Source organism: Lycium ferocissimum, chromosome 9 (genome assembly GCF_029784015.1).
Source record: "Lycium ferocissimum isolate CSIRO_LF1 chromosome 9, AGI_CSIRO_Lferr_CH_V1, whole genome shotgun sequence".
In the NCBI taxonomy this organism is placed as follows: Eukaryota; Viridiplantae; Streptophyta; class Magnoliopsida; order Solanales; family Solanaceae; genus Lycium; species Lycium ferocissimum.
Genome location: NC_081350.1, coordinates 47,262,610 through 47,270,968, shown reverse-complemented (window position 1 = coordinate 47,270,968; position 8,359 = coordinate 47,262,610).

Here is an 8,359-nt window from a genome sequence, read left to right as displayed (position 1 = left end):
AGCATAAATAATTGAAGTAATAAATAATAAAAAATAGCTAAAGAACGAATTGAACGTCGAGCATTTAAATGATTAATAAGCCCAACCAAACAAAAAGGCACGTTTTGAACAAGGAACATAAAGAAAATTGACTTGGGATTGCCTCATATGTCTTAGACTCAAAAAAACTATTTCATCAAGACTTGAAAATATCAAAAGAAAACATTTAATATCAACATACTTCATTTTTTAGAACTAGTCTTAGACTTTGCCAGAACTTCAAACAAAACAGTCGAAGGATCAGCTTTTGATAACACAAAAGAAAATATCTGTCTTATAAACAAAATGGTTCAGTATTTTTCAAATGACTTTATCAAAACTTAAACACAAGACCAATATTGTCAGATTTCTTCTCAAAGGAACTGCAAGCAGAAAAGGGACTGTTTCTCATTTGAGTAGCAATTCATGCTTAAACATGCATTTTATAAACTGAAGGCAAGAACCTCGGGCCAATTCTGTTCTTACCAAAACATAACAACATTTTCCAAACTTAATGATCAAATCCTGACACTATATAGATCAAAACAGAAACAAAAAAAGAAAATGAAAGTTCTTGGTCAAAAGGTGATATAAAGGACTTAAAAGTTCAGGCAAATCTTGGAATAGCTGAGTTAAATTTACTCAAAGCTTCATCCTAGAACTTAATCAACTTTGTTCTCCCTGAAATGACATTATACTTAACAAAAACTAATTAAAGACGGCATTACCAAATAAAACCAGGGGCAGAAGGGTCTTGTTTAGGAGTATATATGATATGAGGTTGAGGTAAGACCTCAACTCATTCAAACTCAAACCAAACATAAACATTCCTCATCTCTTGTTGCCCAAAACAGACAGCTAACATAAAGAGGGAGGGTATGGAATTCAACTTAAAACAACTACAAAAGAACAAGTATTTGCAAATGGAGGTTGAAACCTTCGGGAGTTAAACTGACTTTCAAAGAGAAGAAATTAACTTCAACAATTCTTAAGACCAGATTCAATTCCCTCCACCAAAAGACATGAAATAACAATTCCAATAAGGAAAAGGCAGTAGTAACCAGTCACACAAGAAAGAAAACAGAAGTTAAGTTACCTGTTTGAACTCAAACCGATTGAAAGTAATACTGGACAGGATTTTAAGACATACAAGTTCAGAGATGGGGATGAAGGTTAAACTGGTTACAACCTTGTCTAGTACTCAACCAAGACTTCATTTCCCTCCACCAATAGATAGATATAGACTATTGGATCTATAACGAGGAAAAGGGAAAGAAGTAATGAGCTAAACAAGGAAAGGACCCGCAAGGGTGGCTCAGTTGGTTGAGCATAGGGCTTTCATAATGGAGGTCTCAGGTTCGAAACCCCCTACCTACGACAGCAGGGGATTTGCCTTTTGGGTCGAGCTCATCGCACGGGGCTTGCCTAGTGTGGGTTACCTCTTCTGTGTGGTTTGCGAGCTATTGCACAAGAGCTGGGTTTACCCTGTGTGCGGGTTCCCATGTCATCAAAAAGAAGAAGGAAAAACAGAAACTAAGTTTCAATTAAACGAGTTGAAGTAAAAACCGGGCAGCATTTAGGAAGATAAACAAAATTCAAACTTGATAGAAAAAAGAAAAAAAAAAAAAAAAGGAAAGAAAACTACTGCTTATACTCAATTCGAAACCGCACTCATAATCTCAATCAACAAACTTAATCTAAAACTAAACCTCTGATCCTCCCTCGAAAAGAAACTCAGAACAAAAAAGAACCAAATATATTCAACTTAGAATTCTCTAAACTCTTAATCATTATCAAACTTAATCAAGCATCTCCGGATCAAAACGAGAAAAGAGAAAAAGGAAAAGGAGTAGCTAAACAACTTAAACAAAGGTTGACTTAAATTATTGAATCAATTCCTTTAACCCCAAAACTGAAAATCAGCTGAACCAACATCGCATAATAAAAAATACAATATCTACGAATCCGAGAACAGAAAGCGAGTCACATTTTTTCAATCGGGATTTCAACCGAACTCAAAGATAGAAACAAATTACATTTTTCAGTCAGGATATTCATCGGTTAAAAACAATATTAGAGAAAGAGAAATGAGAAGCGAATGTTACCTGATTTCGATCAACGAAATGGGTATCCGAATCTATGTTTGCCTTTGAATACCTAGTTCCGAGACTCAAAAAATCAGAGAAGAATGAAGAAGAGAAATGTTTTCCGGCAAGTCACGAGAAATGTTCTCTCGAATTCCTCTGTTGAACGAATAAGAGAGGGAAAATGAGAAGGGATTGGGCCGTTTACAGGTGTTGTGTGCCGGGTCTCGGGTCGGCTTGGACGGGGAAATGGACCTCGGCCCAAACATAGAAGAAATTGCATTTATTTTTACAAAACGGCTATAAAATGCATAACATGTATCTATCTATCAATCAATTTAAAGGCTAGCCATATTTGTTTCAATCCTACCTAAGGTTGATGCTAAAATTAACGTAGAAATCAACTAAATACTTCAATCGTACCCAAATTTGAAAATAATTGAAACATGTTAAAATTGAGATGCAATTATTAGCTATTTAACTAATGACATTTTTCTATCTAATGGAGTGAAATATTTATCAATTAATTATTGAATCGTTTAAACAATTATTTTTCAATATTTTGACTTTAAATTCTGATATATATGTTTAAAATTTATGATAAATATACAATGATACACTTGATGATATTTTGCTAAATGTAATCGCGAAACACCAAAGCAACTTTGTAAAATCCTTTTGACTTTTGAAAAGTGCATATTCCACTCTGCTTGTGAATTTCAAAAAGTTTGACTAATTAAATAAAATTTATGCAGCGTAAAAATTATGTGTCACCACACTGCTAGAGCAGTTTTTAGTGGCTGGCAAGCAATGTTTTATAATAAAATACCTAGCCCGTTAGTTGCAGAGATTATGAGCGTTCGGGAAGCTCTCGGTTGGTTTGAAGGGCGGCTTTGCTAATAGTTGTGTGGTAATCGAGACAGGTTATTATCTAGTTCATCAAACTCTTGAAAGAAATATTTCAAAATAATTTTTATTTTGATTCTTTTTCTTGTGATTGTAAGACACTAATGAAAGGTTTTCAATTAGTGTTACCCTAGTAAGAAAATCTGCGAATAAAGCTGCTCATGTTTTAGCTAGGGTGGTTGTTTCTATGTCTGGTTCGATGGAATGAGGGTCTTTCCCACCATCTTTTTTATTTCGAATGTATTCGCTTTCGATTTGACTTATAATTGAAAAGTTATAATAGTTTGTTAATGTTATATTAGTAGAAAAAATTGTTATACTTCATATTGTTACTCTACAAAGGTTTGAGATACCTTATAATGATGGATGAGTCAAATCAAATACAAGGGTAATTAAAGGAAAGATTAAATAGGGACTCATAGATGGTGATGAATGCCCCTTGTGTCACTCTACTAATAAGACTATTTCACCCTTGCTATTTGAATGCAGAATATCAACAGGGGTATGGAGCAGGTTGTTAAGATGGCAATGGATCACAACATCACCATTGAACAGGCAGAATGAAGTGGACTGGGCAACAAAACAGTGCAAGAGTAGAAGTAGTACAACTGACATCTACAAAATGACTCTGGCAGCAACAATATACTACATACGGCAAGAGAGGAACATGATAGTATTCCAGCACAAGCAGAAAAATGAAGATGCTATTGTCAAGCTGATAGTGCAAGAGATTCATTGTAGAGGAAGCATTACAAGTAGACTTAGTAGAAAGTTGTCTAGTTTGAATTTCTATCCTTAGACTAGACTAATTACTGGATTAGAGTCTCTGATGTAACAGGATGGAAGGATGGGCTATTTTAGCTCATACTTCTAATTAGTTTGGACACTTGCTTTGTATAGATTACTTTGGTGAATAAAATCGACAATTATTTGCCAAAAAAAAGGGAAGTTTAAAACTTTAAATTTGCTAAAACAATAACTAAAGTCATTGAAAGCGCAAATAAATATTATTTATATTTTAAATTCAAATTTTCAAAGAAAAGCAGTTTTTTCCGATTATGGCTGCTTGTCTAAACAAATGACATTTTCACAATAAACATGATTATTTGTCTAGACATACTCTAGTTAACTAAAACAAAAATTCTTATTAAACAGTGTTTACAACTTCCTCTTCTTCATATGATATGTTACATTTTCGCTATCCACCACTTATTTGATGGTTATCTTTTTGTTACCTAATAATTTCTACAATTACATCCAAACTGCTAGGAATGAATTTTGGTGAAAGAATAGAGTGAGGGAAGGAAAAGGTATTCATTTGCTCTCATGGAAGAATATGTGTTCTAGGAAGGAGGATGGAGATACCGTTTTCGGGAGTTAAGACAATTTAATATGACAATGCTAGCAACGACAAGATGGAATATTATCACCCAGTTGGATTCGGTTGTTAGTAAATTATTGAAGGCTAAATATTCTGCTAACTCTAAATTTCTACAAGCTAATATTAGTACGAATTCGAGTTTTGGCTTGCGCTCATTATATGAAGGCAAACTGTGTTACAACGATTGTTCTTACGCCGAATTGGAGATGGATGTGCTACATAGGTATACACTGACTCGTGGATACCCATTACTAGTTCTCATTTTATTCCTACTGAAAATAGGTCTGATATTGATGATCTAATGGTATCCGACTTGCTCAAGCCCTAGAAACGGGAATGGGATCTTAACATTCTGAAATAACTTCTTGTCATGTCAGAGGTAGAGGAGATTAGACGGATTTCATTAAACATTATGCCACGAGAAGATGTTTGGATGTGGCACTCGGCTAGTAAGGAAATGTATTTTGTGAAGAGTGGTTGTCGAGTCATGTACAACAATAAGAATAGCACCAATGGACATCACAGTTTCTTGAAATTTATTTGGAGCCTCTCATTACCTTCTAAAATACATAACTTTCTTTGGCGGTCTTTGAGAGGATTATTGCCGACTTGTGATCGATTGGTGAAAAAGAAAGTAACTCTCACAGTTGTCTGCCCAGAGTGTCTTCACGCCAAGGAAACTATTATTCATTACTTGATGGAATGCACTACTAAATAATGTTGGCAACAAATTGAGTTCAGACGGCTACAGGGAATTCACCCTTACTGAATAGATTAAGGACCTACGTCAAAACTTTGACAATGGTAAATTGAGGAAACTATTTTTTGTAATTTGGAAATTATGGAATGCAAGAAATACCTTACATTAGAATAATAAACAGCTAGTGCCAACTATAATTCTTTTGAAGGCACTTTTATAAAGTATTCCGGATGGAAAAGGCGTTATCACTACTAGGTGTTTCATCCACTAAAAATCATATTACTAAATGACAAAAAATGAATGAGAATGAGATAAATATGTCACGTCCCGAACCATGGCCTAGGCGTAACACGACACCGGTGCCTAACTGCATGTGCTCGAGCGAACCCATAGGCTGGCTGAATCAACATGGGATATAAAAACATACAAGAATAAGAAAATAAGACTAACACATGTTGATCTACTAAAAAAGTTTGACTGAATTATATTAAATGCAGAAAATATAGGTTTAAGTTTTTGACCATTATCTGCATAAAAATGCTAACACAAGACTATACATGAAAAAAATTTGCTAATATACGAGTAGATCGAATTATGTCTATGAAGCCTTTACGAATACTGAAAAGCTAACTATCTAAAACTGGAAAGACTAAAAACAGGATAACGCCCCGGAGGAACTGGGGCTCACCAATCAGCTGATACGAGCGGTCCTAGTTAGCTGGATCGTCAACTTGTATATCGTTGCCCCCAAGCAATAAAAGGGACATCAGCACATTTGAATTGTACCGGTATGTAAAACAATTGAAAGAAGAAATATAAGTACTGAAACTCGAACTAAACAAAGGCAAGAATCAAGTACTTCTGTTTCGAATGAAGAATCACTTGTATGACTGTAAATATAAAATGTTACATCCGGTACTTTTGTATGTTGGATTTGTCGTAAATTAATCGACATAAGCTCAAGGACAAGATGATTTTTGAGGTTATAAGTAGTTATGCTATGTTGAACAAATTATACGGACTGTATGTAATTTTGGTCATATCCGAGTATTCAATAAAGGGATCGTTGTATAAAAATGCGGAGTCCCGAAATGATTTAGGACTTAATAGTGTGACGACGGTGATTGGAAAATATTGTGTGTGACAAAAGAGGCTATGGACTAGTATTATATTATGTGATCATGGCAATGAGTATATGAAGTGTGTTAGAAATAATTGGTATTATTTAAGTAAATTGAGATCAAGAATTAATTATGTGTTGGTGGTAGTATTTTGGATAAGTGTCCATGTGGCACTAGAAAGAGAGTTAATTAATGACTAACCATCTATATATACTATATAAAGCTAGGCATAGACAAGGTGATGTGGCACATCTCTATGGCCTCCATTGATATTTATCTTTTTTCTCCTTTTTTTGAGCTTTTTCCTAATTTTTTATTTTTTTCTCCTAATTTTATGTATCTTATTGTAACTACATTAATTAAATGACTTAATAATTAATACCCCACTCTCACCCACTATCAATATACGATCGTTCCCCTAATTGCAATTTTCCCTTATTGTTTTGATTCAATGCAATTTAATATTTACTATTTAGAAGGCCAAAAGCCACCACTAATTAAAAGTTAACCGTTGGATGCCTCAATTGAAAATTAAAAGCCTAATTAACTTGGTTGTTATTAGTTCTTTTGCAAAGGTCATTATAATACAACATTTTCATAACTCATGGAAAAAATTTGTAAAATTCAATTGGCACCCAAAAGAAGGAATCACCCGAGGAGAAATCAATCATTGTGAGAAATCCCAATGGTGAAGCCTACGCTTGATTAGTTTCTTTCTTTTTTCTTTTGACTTTGCTTTTGAGACTTGAAGGGCTTTTTGGCCATTATTGCTATATTAGTTGAAAATCTGTGGAAGTTTCACTTGATTTTATCAAGTGCAACAAAAACTATTGCTTTGTAAGTTCTATAGTTCGGTATTTTTACTTTTGAAACTATTGTTCACCTTGCCTATATTCAATTTTTTATTTTGTTTGTGGCTAAAGAGGATCATAGCATTATGCTCTTTATAATTTATGAATTCAAGGGATTTGGGACTACAACATTGCGATCTTGAAAGTCAGCCTTTGTCCGCCTATCTCAGATGACGGATTTTTAGCGAAGCAAATGATGTGTGGGTGGATTATGATTCTTTAGAAGTGTGCGCTTTTGGCACTGATTCTTTTCTTCTGTAAATAACTTTTTATCTTCTTCTTATAGGATAATGAAAGTTATCTTTTATTGAGGTTTAATTCCCAAATTGCATGATACTAAAATATCAAGTTGTGTTTAACTGCCAAAGAAAGAAACACATGAACGCTCAAAGCATCATAAAAGACAACTTTTATTTTCCTATAAGAAGAAGATAAAAAGTTATTCACATAAGAAAATAATTTGTGCCAAAATGCTCACACTTCTAAAAAATCATAATCCACATGCATATATTTTAATTAAACTACTTATTAGATGTTTCAGCACTAAAGCCCGATCACATATTGTCAAACACCTAAATTAGCTAAAAGTGGTATCCATTTCCCCATTAATGTTGTACGTATGGCTCATTGGCGGCTCTTCCTCCCATGTGCTGACTACAAATTCATTTTATATGATAACTAGAGGAGTTAGGTTTTATTCAAAATTATATTGCATGTGTACGTATGGAATTTAGTTAAATATATAATGCTTTTGTATTGTCTATTTGGTTCTCCAATTAATTTTTGAATAATGATGAGTTTGATTTCACGAATGAGTGTCGTATATATATGAGCAGATACTAATACCTCTACTCAGTTTCATTGGCTCCTAAAATATGTGTTTTTTTTTTTTTAAATTAAGAGATGTACACACCAGATTTTGTTAGGGTTTGGTACTTTTATATTATATGATCTCAGCAATTCGCATTTAACAAAGTATGAATTTACTATTATCATTGAAGCGCAAACAAATATACTATTATATTATACATATGAATGGAAAAGAAAGTGTACTATATTTCATGACGAAATTCTCTCGGAGATATTGATGTAGTGGAGTTTATTCAGTAACATTAATCAATATCACAAATTGTGGCACGATTGATGACAGTACAATTTGTTTTACTTTTCGTTCTTCTTGGCCGCGCGAAGCGCGAACAAATTTACTAGTTTTAATATAGGAGGTGGCATCCTTATGTGTAGCTACTTAAGGTGATGAAGAGACATGTGGGCCCCATGGTCCACTTAATAAATTATAT